General features: G+C 41.2%; 1 protein-coding gene and 1 long non-coding RNA gene across 4 annotated transcripts in view; both read right to left on the bottom strand.

Moving 5' to 3' along the window:
- LOC143487016 (uncharacterized) overlaps positions 1–13,750 on the bottom strand; it is a 105,888-nt gene that overhangs the window by 80,909 nt on the left and 11,229 nt on the right. The window lies entirely within an intron of this gene.
- On the bottom strand, positions 3,484–8,724 carry LOC143486944 (uncharacterized). Of its 2 annotated transcripts, XR_013123815.1 has the most exons (5): positions 8,559–8,724; positions 7,115–7,312; positions 6,631–6,727; positions 5,820–5,896; positions 3,484–4,571 (listed from the first exon to the last, which is right to left on the bottom strand). It is a non-coding gene; the product is annotated as an uncharacterized LOC143486944 (long non-coding RNA). The 2 variants fall into 2 exon arrangements; XR_013123821.1 differs by lacking the exon at positions 5,820–5,896.

The following is a 13,750-nucleotide window of genomic DNA, read 5'->3' as shown; positions in this document are numbered from 1 at the left end:
TTTTTCCTTGCCACTGTCACCTTTGGCTTGCTCACTGGGGGCTAGGACTCGGCACTTGTAAAGCTGCTTTGTGACAACAACTGTTGTAAAAAGCGCTATATAAATAAAATTTGATTGATTGATTGATTGATTGTAGGCTCCGACTGCAGTGTTACTCCCCAGGTGAACCCCGGCATCGGCACATCCACCGGCAGCCAGACCATCCCCCAGGTGCCTGCAGGTGCCTGTATCCAATCGTCTTGGGTAGAGCCATGCAAGAAGATAGACAATACAGACTGAGTGGACATGAATTTAAACCACCATTGATTTAAATGTACGTAGCTCACGTGCCAGTGATCAGCATGTGGCTCCGGCAGACTAATCTATAGCAGCATAACTAAAGGTAGGGGTTCAGAGGTGACCACAGGCATGAGGGCTCACTGAGACATTGCTTTCCAGTCAAGTCATAGTCACAAATAGAGTGATGCCAAGACACAGCTGGATGACAGCATTAACATCTCAGATCACCAGAAATCTCAACGTCTGGGGGCCCCCAAGCCCCTACACCTTACAAGGGGAATTTTAGCTGAAGGCTTGACTAAACAGGTGAGTCTTAAGTCTAGATTTAAAGATTGGAACTGTGTCAGAATCTCGGATTTGAGCTGGAAGGCTATTCCATAATTGAGGGGCTTTAAAAGAGAAAGCTCTGCCTCCAGCTGTAGTTTTACTAATTTTTGGAACTACGAGAAATCCAGCATTTTGGGAGCGCAAAGGGCGAGATGGGTTGTAATAATCAATGAGTTCACTCAGATATTGTGGGGCAAGACCATTTAACGCCTTATAGGTTAACAGGAGAACTTTAAATTCAATGCGATATTTAATCGGCAGCCAGTGTAGTGCGGCGAGAGTGGGACTAATATGATCGAATTTCCTAGCCTTGGTTAGGACTCTAGCTGCGGCATTTTGTACAAGTTGTAGCTTCTTTATGGACTGTTTAGAGCATCCAATTAGAAGACTATTACAGTAGTCCAATCTCGACGAGACAAAAGCATGAACTAGCTTCTCTGCATCAGCTAACGAAAGTAAGTGTCTCAGCTTGGCGATATTACGTAAATGGAATAAGGCAGCCTTAGTGACATTGCATACATGTCCGTCAAATGAAAGATCAGAATCAATAGTGACACCTAAACTTTTTGCAGTAGATTTTGGTGTTACTGAAAAACCATCTAGGGTAAGGGGAATATCAGCCCAATTGCCCAAGAATCAGTACCTCAGTCTTGTCAGAATTTAGTTTAAGAAAATTAGACGCCATCCAGTTTTTAATATCCTGGACGCAGTTCTCAATCTTGAGAGTTGTGGTGGTATCATCTGGATTAGAAGATATATACAACTGAGTATCATCTGCGTAGCAATGGAAGCTAATACCATGCCTACGAATGATAGTACCCAGTGGTAGCATATATAATGAGAATAATATGGGGCCCAGTACAGATCCTTGTGCGACACCATACTTTACTTATTTACTAACACAAATTGGTAACGATCTGTCAGGTAGGACCTGAACCAGGAGAGTGCTTGACCTCTTATGCCAATGAGTGTCTCCAGTCTATTAAGTAGAATATTATGATCAATGGTGTCAAAAGCAGCACTGAGATCTAGCAGTATGAGAAACGAAATGTGTCATTTATCAGAGGATATTAAGAGATCATTCAGTACTTTAGTTAGTGCTGTTTCAGTGCTGTGATGAGCTCTAAATCCAGACTGAAATAACTCTGACATGTTCTGTCTGTAAGAAGGAAGAGAGTTGTGAAGAAACTACTTTCTCTAAAATTTTGGATATGAATGACAGATTAGAAATTGGCCTATAGTTGGACAGTTCTTGGGGGTTAAGACCAGGTTTTTTAATTAGCGGCTTGACTGCAAGTTTAAATTAACTGGGAACGTAGCCCAGGCTCAGAGAATAATTTATTATAGTAAGCAACGGTTCTACATTGCTGTGCAGTAATTCTTTAAGTAGATGGGTTGGTATAGCATCTAGTATGCATGTGGAGGGTTTAGCAGATTTCACCAGTGAAATAAGCTCCTCACGACCAATTGGGGAGAAGGACTCTAACAGGGCATCAGAGCTGACCAGACAGCTGTCAAGGTGCATTGGCATGTTGACAGGCTCTGAGATAGCACTACTAATGTTTTCCCTAATTTTATCAATCTTATCATTAAAGAATTTCATAAAATTGTTACTGCTACACTCTAGTGGAATAAGAGAATTGTTTTGTTCATGACTCCTCGTAAGGCTGGAAACAGTTTTAAAAAGGAGTCCTGAATTGTTTTTATGTTTTTCTATTAAGGCTGATAAGTATACGGACTTTGCCGTATGGAGGGCATGCTTATATTTAATAAGGCTGCTTTTCCATGATAGTCTATACACTTCTAACTTCAAATTTCGCCATTTACGTTCCAGGATCCGCGCGGCTCGTTTGAGGCTACGCGTGTGCTCATTGTACCCCATGGCGCTATTCTTCTCTCCGTGGCTCTCTTATATCGTAGTGGTGCAACTTTGTCTAAAGCTGTACAAAGGGAAGTCTCGACGTGCTCGGTGAAACGCTCTAGTCCTTCCGGAGCTACAAGTGGATCAGTGTTTGTCAGACCCGGTAACCTATCAGTGAGCGCGTCTATGGTACTGGGTGTTATAGCTCGTTTAATTTGATAGCGGGGTGGCCGATGAACACAGTCAGTTAAACACAACTCGTTTGTATGAGGCTGTGGTCAGAAACAGCCTCACTCTGAGGAAGAATTGCTAAACTGGATATGTCAATACCAAATGACAAGACCAAGTCTAAAGTATAACTACAGTTATGCGTAGGACCCACCACATTCTGAGTGATACCCATTGAATCAAGAATTGCTTGAAAATGATTGCTAAGAGAGTCACACAGATTTTCAAAATGGATATTAAAATCACCCACTATAATCACCTTATCGGCTGATAGCACTACATGAGACAGGAAGTCTGAAAACTCCTGCAAGAACTCAGAGTATGAACCAGGGGGGCGGTAAATAGTAATTAACATAAACGACTGTGACACTTTGTTGCTTGTTAAATTTGAAACATTTGATACAATGAGGATGAGGTGTTCAAAAGAATTAAACTTGAAGCCAAATTTTTGAGAAATGCCTATATCAGAGTCATATATTGTGGCGACCCCACCTCCTCGACCATTTGGACGGGGGTTATGGACATATCTATAGCCAGAGGGAGAAGCTTCATTTAGGGCCATATAGTCGTCTGGTCGGGTCCAGGTTTCTGTCAAGCAAAGCATGCATAGATTATGATCGGTAATCATTTCATTAACAAGCAGTGCTTTAGATGACAGGGATCTAATATTTAGTAGTCCTAGTTTCAGATTTAAACCGCTCTCTGAGGAGCATAGTTGAATTTAACATTGATTAAATTTTGTCTACTAACTTTACGAGAATTATTTTTTGTTACTCGAGGAACAGACACAGTTTCAATCTGATGTGGCCTAGGTGACGTCTCTTTGCAGCTCGCAGACAGTCGGTTTAGCCTGTTTGTCTGCTGCCTGGCCTCGGCTCTGGTTTGTCAATCCCCATTAACTACACCTACACTATCACTATTAAGCCTAGCAGATATGCTACGAGAAATGAGAGCAGCACCCTCCCAAGAGGGGTGAATGCAGTCTCGCTTCAAAAGGCCAGGCCTGCCCTCAAAACGTGTCCAATTATCTATATAACCCACTTTGTTTTCTGAGCACCATTTAGACATCCAGCGGTGTAACGCCCATAACCTGCTGTAGGTTTCAGCACCACGCCGAACTAGAATGGGACCAGAGCATATTACGGCATCTGACATCGTCCCCGCTAACTCACACACCTCTTTAACATTATCCTTGGTGATCTCAGTCTGTCTCAATCCCACATCATTGGTGCCGACGTGTATAACTATCTTAGAATATTTACGTTTAGCCAGCACCTTTAAATTAGCCCTGATGTCAGGCGCTCTAGCCCCCGGGATACACTTGACTATGGCCGCTGGTGTCTCTAAACTAGTTGCTACGTTCACGTGTCTGAGCTGTGAATCTCCTATCACCAGAGCTCTTTTAACAGGTCGCTCAGTCGGTGTATTACTGAGTGGGGCAAACCTGTTTGACACGGGAACCTGAGAAGGACAGTGCTCAGCCCTACGTTTATGCCCGCGAGACGTCACCCATTCGCCCCGCTGCGAGGGCTCTAATGCCGGAGCTGAGGGCTCGCTAGCTACAGCTGTGCAACCCGGGCCTGCTACGCTAGCTACGCTGCTACAAACTCTCTAGGACTTTCTAAAGCCCGGATGCGCTCCTCTAAAAGCGAAATCTTCTCCATCATACTAATAACTAACCTACACTTCACACAAATAAAATTATTATTATCACTACTGACGGAAGAAGAGTAGCTATACATGCCACACTCAACACAAGCAACAAGCGACTCAGACATAATGAAATACTTAGCTTCGGGTAAGATGTCGAAAATGTTTCCAGTCGAAGAGAGTAGTCAACTGTCTTGATAGTGGAAGCACTACCTGTAATAGTTGTCTAGGGAGGCAAAAAGTAAAGATTAGTACGTAAACAGATTATCACACTTTAGAGAAACAATCAAAATTCGCTCCGCAACAGCGTCGGCAGGAAGCAGCGTCGGCAGGAAGCTGTGTGTGTGTGAATAACTATGACTTTAACATCCAGGTGGACAAAGCATAACTTCTAGGTTACTCCAGGACTAGGGTAGGGAACCACTGCACAAAAACATTGAGTATACTAGCAGACAAAATGTACACCTGCCTTAGTCACGGTAACAAAAACATCCTGTTTAAAATCTAACAAAGAGAGGCAGGAAAATGGTCATGTAACAATGAATTATGTAAAGCATTTTACATAAAAATGTAGGATATGAGCCCCTTTAATACTAAAATGCTGGCCCATCACTGCACATTCAGATAGGTTTCCATATAGGTGTTGAAAAAGAAAAGGTCAATTTTCATCTTCATTTCCCTAAGCACAGAGTAATCTCACCAAACTCTCAACTGTGAGGTCGCTTTTGGTAGATGTGACAAAATCACACCAGAGCAAACCAGTTATGACCAACTGGCCTTGAACCTGCCAAAAGTACTTGTGGTTCCTTTTCAGTTTGGCCTGACTATTGATGAACCTGATGTGTGTGGCGTCAGATATACAGTCAGTGTTTGGGTATTTGACTTCAGCAAGCCCAAAGGGAGGATCTGCAGAAGGATCATATACCTTAGCATCAGGGCTGGTACCAAGGTAAGGTGCATCAGGATGTATTACAAATCCAGACAGTAACACATCTACATTACACAGGTCACTATACTGCTGCAAGACCTCTGGCTCTAGGTCAATACCCCTCTTCATGGCTGACGTCTGCCGCACCCCCTTTAGGATCCTGACTGCTAAAGCCTGACTAGATGACTCCCCCCGAACATTGCAAACTTCCCCAAATCTGCTGGAGGTCAATCGTGGCTGACGCACTAGCTTCCACAGTGAATTCTCTGACTGGCCCCTTGTGTTCTTCTCAGTGACGCTGGATAACTCACTAGTGATCTGCTCTAAACTCTCTAAATGGTAAAAGTGATGGTAATTTGGAACAAAATGAAGATGTTGTTCCAATTTATAGCCATGTACTGGAAGCTGTGGGAATAAGGGGGCATTACCATGCTTACTGATTTCTTGTGTTACCACTGGTGGACACTGATATGAGAGAACTGAACCATGTGGGACAGGTCCAAATTTTGAGTCCACTAAAGTCAAATCAAATAAGTCGCACAAGACCTTGCAAATTCCTGGTTGTGGTCTAAGGTCTCTTAACAGGGCTCCAGCTGATAAAACTGCTGGGTCAGGGAGGGGTCCTAAAAAACAAATAAACTATCAGTCCTACCAACCGCTAAAAAGGCGTGGGCGATGTTTAAACAACAGAACATGAGAGGGAGTGTGTTATTTCGAATAACATCATCACAGACGTGATGTTATTCGCGATAACACACGCCCTCAAGTGTTCTATTGCTTTCATACAACAGTTTTTACAAAATAAAGAGGATAAATCAAAGAAGCCCTGAATTTCATATTGAATATGCTTTAATATTGACAATACCTTCCACCAAAAAGTAGTTCCACATGTATAACGATTGCTGTCTCTTTAAGATGTTCTGAATAAGGTGCACATGCATGTAGCTCTGCCGAATGCGCAGAGAGAGATGCTGCTGTACACCCGAGACCACTGCACCGTGCTCCTTTCTTATTTACTTGTTTTTTTTTTACTTTTATTTCTCGGCAGAGCTAGGTTACATGTATGTACACCTCACTCAGCACATCTTAAAGAGACAGCACTCGTTATACCTGCCATTACATGTGGAACTACTTTTTGGTGGAAGGTATTGTCAATATTAAGGCATATTCAGTATGACATTTAGGGCTTCTTTGACTTATTTTCTTTCTTTATTTTGTTGTATAAAAGCAACACTCGAGGTTGTGTTTTATGTTATCGTGAAAAACATTACATCTGTGATGATGTTATTTGAAATAACACACTCCCTCTCGTGTTCTATTGCTTAATTATACCAAATTATATTATTAAAATACTCACCTGGGTATGCTCGATAGAGTGTAGACTTAACACAGCTTCGTCCTGGTGCCTTTGGCTTCCATATCACAAGTTCATCTATGGGTTCTGGACGAACCCCCTTGAACAAATGCAAAAACAGTCACCAGAAGAGTTACCAGTTAATTAAAACACCTGCCCTGTAGCTACCTTCACTGGCCATTTTATCAGGTCAATATATCACAGTGACCTTACAAGTGTACAATTACTGTCTGCAGAGCCGCCGCTGATCTGCAAAATACCCCCTCTGTACCACATTCACAGCAGTGATACTGACATTGTTTGGTATATCAGACATAACAGTCCCATGCAAGTATGGGAATGTTATATATAGTATAAGTATATAGCATGGGGCGTACATGGGCACTAATATACTGTGAAGACCAACTGCTTGACTGCAGGACGCAACTGTATACCAACAATTTGAACCTGCAAACTTTAAACTGTCAAACTGGTTCAGACATCTTACCTGGTTCCTTGGTCTGTGCCATGTTTGAAGGACACTAGTGCATGATAGTGGTGGTGGCACTGTTTTTGCTCCCATTGTGCTGTAGTGTGCAGTTTGAAAAAGCAGTGCAACCAAATGGTTACACAAAGCCTTTCCAGCAGCACAAGAACAGCAGAAGCTGTTTAACACCACAGGCTTCCTAACTGCTTGCAGTACAACCTTGAAAGAAAGAACACCAACATTAGAATAAAAGATGCAGATGTTACACTATAAGAATACACTCACTCTAAGGAATGGTTCAGTAAAAAAAAAAAATCTAATTCTCACAATTTTCCACTTAAGTGTAACAGATTGGCAAAAACATTTTCCCCTATTTCAGTGAAAAAAATGGAGCCGCAAAGCTTAAAAGACTTTGAATCACTGGATGCCAATTATCACCCAAACCGTTTCCATAACTACAAGCCCAAAACTTCCCTCAATCCACTAAAACAGCATACAAGATCTGTAGTGAGTTCAGACTAGTCGATATGATTCAAGACATAGAACTTAAGGATTCAGGTGACTCTTGACTTTCAGTAATTAATAGCCACATTAGTCTTGCAGCTTCAGTTTAAAACTAAAGCAAAGTTTGGAAACCCAACATGTATTGGCTGATCAATGTAACTGAAAGGAACAAAAAAACCGCAACCGCAGTGGAACAAATTATAAACTTTAAACTGTGCAAAACTGCACCCTGTTCACTACATAGTTTTGAGATTTGTTCTTTTGTGTGCCTGAAATTAAACTGAGGAACAGTTTAAATCCTACCATGCACTGCATTAGACTTAGGTGTCCAATGATGTGGCAATCCTTACAGCAGTCCTGAGGACCCCACAGCATTAACATTTCTGCATTTGCCCTCATTTAGTGAACCTGATTCTACTCATTTGTGATATACAAACAAAGAGTTGCCAGTTTATTAGAACACCTGCCCTGTAACTACCTTCACTGGTCACGTTATCAGGTGTGTAAGAAGAAATAAAATATAATGCACAGACATGGAGTCCTCGGAAATGCCTTTAGGATTGCACTAGAGGGCACCGGCTAATGCATGTGGATGTTTCTAAGGAATACGGAGTAGGACTCCTGAACATTTTTCGCATCGACCGGTAACACCTTGCCTGCACCACTACTTCCTCATTCACTATATCTGACACTGCATTTGAAAGGGGGAGAGTTAGCTTGATTAGCTTTCTGACAACTTCACCTGTGGAGAGCTAAAGGCTTGTTACAGACACATCTTGACATTCGCATTTAAAACTGAAAATATTATGCTGTACTACTTTTGGTTACATTAACGTTAGATAAATAGCCCTCCGTTAACAGCTACTTGCTATAATTACCACTAGTTAACAGGTTTGTTAGCTACTAGTTAGTACAGAGTAGGCTAACTTAGTTAGCTAGCTAATGTTTGCAAGTCACTTACCTCTATAGTTGAAAATAAATTGCTCGAAGAACAACGTGTAGCCTTTGTCCAGCTTGGACCCTTTGACTTGTGAATGTTCCGTCCTGGCCAAATTTAGGCAAAGTCAAGAGTGAACTTGAGAAGCGATGTCCCGACGCCATGTTGAACGTGCGGCTGGTGAAAACCGGAAGTGGTGATACACTGCTTCGCCGAACACTTCCGCTATTGGATTCCGCATTGATAAGGGGGGGGGGGGGGGGGGGTGCGCCACTTCACGCTTCAACTTTTGTGAATTAACTCTTTCACGGGTTTTATAAGTTATTAATGGGGAAAAATAATTCACGGGTCTTCACTTTATTGCCGGTTGTCTGCGGAATTCGATCGGCGGAAAAAATACATATTTTATGATTTTTTTACATGACAAAATCCCAAAATGTATAAAAATATATTACAAGTACCAATTCTAACAATTTACAAGGAATGTTATAAATAATAAAATAGTAGGAATGACAGTAAATAGTGCATATTTACTCTCGGAAACGAGAACCAGCATCACTTGCCTGAGACGCTACTCGCCTACATGAGATTGTATACAACACGACTGCTCGCTGGACAAGCACACATGCACAGAACAGTGTGGGAACGGTTATTAAGGGAATGGGAAAGGTTTATGTAAAGGTGTGGGGAGGGTTTATAAAGCCTTAATATAGTGTATAAATACTTAAATAAATATACCGTTTCTATTTTCGGTTATTGCGGGTAGTTCTGGAATCTCCAGAATGCGATAAAGGAGGGATTACAGTATTTGTAATGTAATTTATATTTCCTATAATAAACCCAACATTTAATTACAATTTTTTATTTATAATTTTTCTACAACACTCTCGTCTCCTGGTCCATGAGGCCGTGAACTAAACTGAAACATGAACCGTTCAGCCGTGTATCAGTTCAGGCTGGATACTTTCGCGAGTGACCATAGCGCGCGACTCCGCACACCTCGCGCACAACTTCTGTTCAGTGTTGTCCGAAACGATATGTGGTAGTATAAAGAAACACCCCTCAAAAACAGGGGAATGGACATTTACCTGATGAATTTTAATGTTGCTTTGTGTTTCAGGTTTGAAAAGTGCTGGAATTTAGGCTAAAGTACTAAAGTAAAGAAAATGCTTGAAATTGTAACTACTTGGTTTCACAACAAATATCTGTCTGACTGAACAGTTCTCCTGTATTATGTTAACAAATACGAGCCTCTTGTAATTCCAGGACGAAACATGAGATAAGACGTTAAGATTGGGCGTTTAAATAATGTGATAAAAAAGCGAATTATTTCAAATCATTTCGAGTATATGTATTTAACTAAATTAAGTTTAACGTGTTGGGAAATATAGAAATGGACCTTTATAGTGACGTACAAGTGCAGGTGTATGAAACCGGCAAACGTGACTTTGTTCATTGCGCTGAAACGCGGTGCGCGCGAAGTTTACAAACTTCGAGAGGTGCACGACTTTGCGAAGCGGTGAACGAATCTTTTGAACGAATCTTTTTAGTGAACTGATCTTAATGATTCAGTTCATCTAAAAGAACAGTTTTGCCCATCACTAACACAGATTTAGTGTGAGAATTGTGCTGTTATCAGCACGGTTAGAACACTTCCCAACAAATCAGATTGTGAGGTGCGAACTAATTGTTGTATAAATTGTGATTAAGAACAGGGCTGCCCTCACTGATGCCACTCAGGTCAGTAGCGAGAGAGAGAGATAGAGAGAGAGAGGGAAGGAGGGAAGGGATGGGTGATGTTCAAGTCACAAGTGTGCCAATGTGTGTGATGTTAAAGTATTTATTACATGTTTTATTGTGTATTAGGTGTTGAGGCAGTACTGTGAGAGAGAGAGTGGCAGACACAGCCAGAACAGTCAGTAGCATAGAGCAGAACCCAAAAGGGGCCGATCCCTTTTGTAGATCAGGAAAAGAAAGTAAAGATCTTAACACTAACGCTAGTGCCTGTTTGTTACAGAGATGGAGAGACTGATGAAGTTGAAATACCTGAAGTTCATAATGACGATGGAAATATGTAATGAAAAGATGGCCTATGAAAGAAAAAGGTTGCACTATGTAGTTGCGAACATCAAACACGAGAGATGGGTTGAGATTGAACAGGAAATTAGTGAAATGCAGAGAAGGATGGAAAAGGAAAGAGACGAGGAAGGAAGAAAATGGATAAAAGATGGGAGAAGTTTCAAAAGAAAAAGGACGATGATTTGTTGCAAAAATATTTGGAGATAATTCAAGAAGAAATAACAACATCTGATGAATTGAAGGTAAAGGAGACAGCGCTGAACGACATAGATGTGGAACTCCAGAAAATAAAAGAGGAAAGAAAACAACCCATTTGGGGAGAGAGGCAGAGCGAGAGAGAGCAGAAAACTGTTGTTACAAAGATGGAGAGACTGAGGGCCAGAATGCACAATGCAGAATTCTGAGGGCCAGAATGCAGAATGCAGACTGAGGGCCAGAATTGCATTCTGCATTTGCAGAATGCAAAAATGATTCTGGGCCAGGCCCAAACCAGGTTCCTCATACATATAGGAACTAGTTATGTATGATACAATTGAGTTTTGCCTGGCCCAAGACATTACAGGCATACAGCAGGCCTCTGAACTTGAACCTGTGAACCATTTCACCTGTGTGCTTAACTACTCAATATGTCATGTTTCCAGTTAGATTTGAGGCATAAAATGATTCTGGGCCAGGCCAAAAACAGGTTTCTCTTACATATAGGAACTAGTTATGTATGATTCAATTGAGTTTTGCCTGGCCCAAGACATTACAGGCATACAGCAGGCCTCTGAACTTGAACCTGTGAACCATTTCACCTGTGTGCTTAACTACTCAATATGTCATGTTTCCAGTTAGATTTGAGGCATAAAATGATTCTGGGCCAGGCCAAAAACAGGTTTCTCTTACATATAGGAACTAGTTATGTATGATTCAATTGAGTTTTGGCTGGCCCAAGACATTACAGGCATACAGCAGGCCTCTGAACTTGCCCCTCTGATCCATTTCACCTGTGCACTTAACTACTCAATATGCCATGTTTCCAGTTAGATTTGAGGCATAAAATGATTCTGGGCCAGGCCAAAAACAGGTTTCTCTTACATATAGGAACTAGTTATGTATGATTCAATTGAGTTTTGCCTGGCCCAAGACATTACAGGCATACAGCAGGCCTCTGAACTTGCCCCTCTGATCCATTTCACCTGTGCACTTAACTACTCAATATGCCATGTTTCCAGTTAGATTTGAGGCATAAAATGATTCTGGGCCAGGCCAAAACCAGGTTGCTCATATGTATAGGAACTAGTTATGTATGATGCATGTGTCTGGCCCGACGCCTTATAGGCATACAGCACACCTCTGAAATTACCCCTCCGAACCATTTTAGTGCGCTCTCTGTGCACTTAACTACTCAATATGCCGTGTTTCCAGTTAGATTTAAGGTACAAAATGATGTTGGACCAGGCTAAAATCAGGTTCCTCTCTTAGGGAGTGACCTGTTCTTCATGATGCATTTGTTATTTCTCTGGCCCACCATCAATAAGGCTTTCAATAATCCTCTGAAATTGCCCCTTTAAAATGCGTTCACCTATCTGCCCACTGCTCAATATGCCATGTTGTGTGCTGGTATTTCTTCTTCCGATTATTTGTGTTCTAGAACAGCATTTCTGTGTTTTTAGTTTTCAAATCTAAGAATATGTTTCCTTACGTTAGAAATGTTGACGAATTCAATCATCATGTGCAAACTGCATACAATTGAAACGACTTGAAATAGAAACCATTTTACAAATGAAATGCTTTCATTATATTTTTATTTCTTACATTCACAAAATCAGTATGGGAAACAATAACATCTTAAATGTCTGCTCCTACGCTCGTTTAATGTAACGTTTAATCTATCGCTTTTAAACAAAGTGCGCAGCAAACACGCATCGTGAACATAACCTTTTTGAATAAGTAACCAACTTCAGCCGCCGAATACGGAGCTGCGAATAAGTAACCAAACGAATCTCAAACTGCGAATAAGTAACCAACTTCAGCCTCGTCGAGGAGCCTGCGGTGGAAATTCCCTCCTAATTCCAGGAGAATTCAGGGAGGACGACAAAACCCCAAATCCTCAACACGTGAGACTCTTACCGCTGGGCATAGTTTATCAAAGGGCAAAGTTACTTGAACTGTAAAGTTAACCAAGCTTTCTGTTAATACATTCTGAATGTGCTTAACTTTATTTTCATAATCCTCATTGATTTGTACACACAAAGTCCATGTTTTAATTTATCTAATTAATGAACAACTTGTAGTCTTCCCCATTTTCAGACACACCACATTAATTTTTAGTTATTAAGCCAGCTCCATTACCCTTTGTTCTGACCACGTTGGAATAAACCAGCTGAGCTCATTAACATAGTCGCGCTGCCCTACTGTTTAAAGTCGGCGCCATTTTAGTTGCTTTATTCTCCATAGGCGAACTGAGACTACAACCCCCGCCTCCTCACACGCGCACAAGCGCGCGCGCACACTACTCTCCTCCCCTTTTTACACACACACACACACACACACACACACACACACACACACACACACACACACACACACACACACACACACTAGATACCCAGTCTTCACTGTTAATATACGGATACCTGTTGATGCTGTTTGTGTTTTAGAATAGTTGGTTTTAAATAAATGTATCATTTATTTTCACCAAATTGTCTGTGTTGATGTCATTCAAAAGTGGTTGTTGCCAAAACCTCCAAAGAATTCATTGTTAAATCCTTCAGATACCAAACCATTCATTACCTTTAGTTGATAACTAAACTTGTGGTTCTGGTATAATTAGAATATGAGACTGATTCTAAAATTAATGAGACTGATTAATAATTAAGGTAAAACAAATTATATCTACTTTAAATGAGTAGTAGGTGAAACCCCTAAATAATTGGTGCCCCTGCGTGAGGGAGATTTCTGGCTCAACCATATTTGTTTGATATCAACCATTTTTTCATATCACAGGCTTTCAAGCCATTAGAATAGGACCATCTCCAAATTCGCCAGAAGAGGGCGCCAGAGCGCTTCCCAAGTCTTCCTATAGAGGAAAGCTAGTACTTGGTAACTACAGTTTGGTGATAGTGTTCTAATTTGATTACCATTTGGTTACT

Source organism: Brachyhypopomus gauderio, chromosome 2 (genome assembly GCF_052324685.1).
Source record: "Brachyhypopomus gauderio isolate BG-103 chromosome 2, BGAUD_0.2, whole genome shotgun sequence".
NCBI lineage: Eukaryota > Metazoa > Chordata > Actinopteri > Gymnotiformes > Hypopomidae > Brachyhypopomus > Brachyhypopomus gauderio.
The sequence above is the reverse complement of the archived record's forward strand: the minus strand, read 5'-3'. Positions and strand labels throughout refer to the sequence as shown.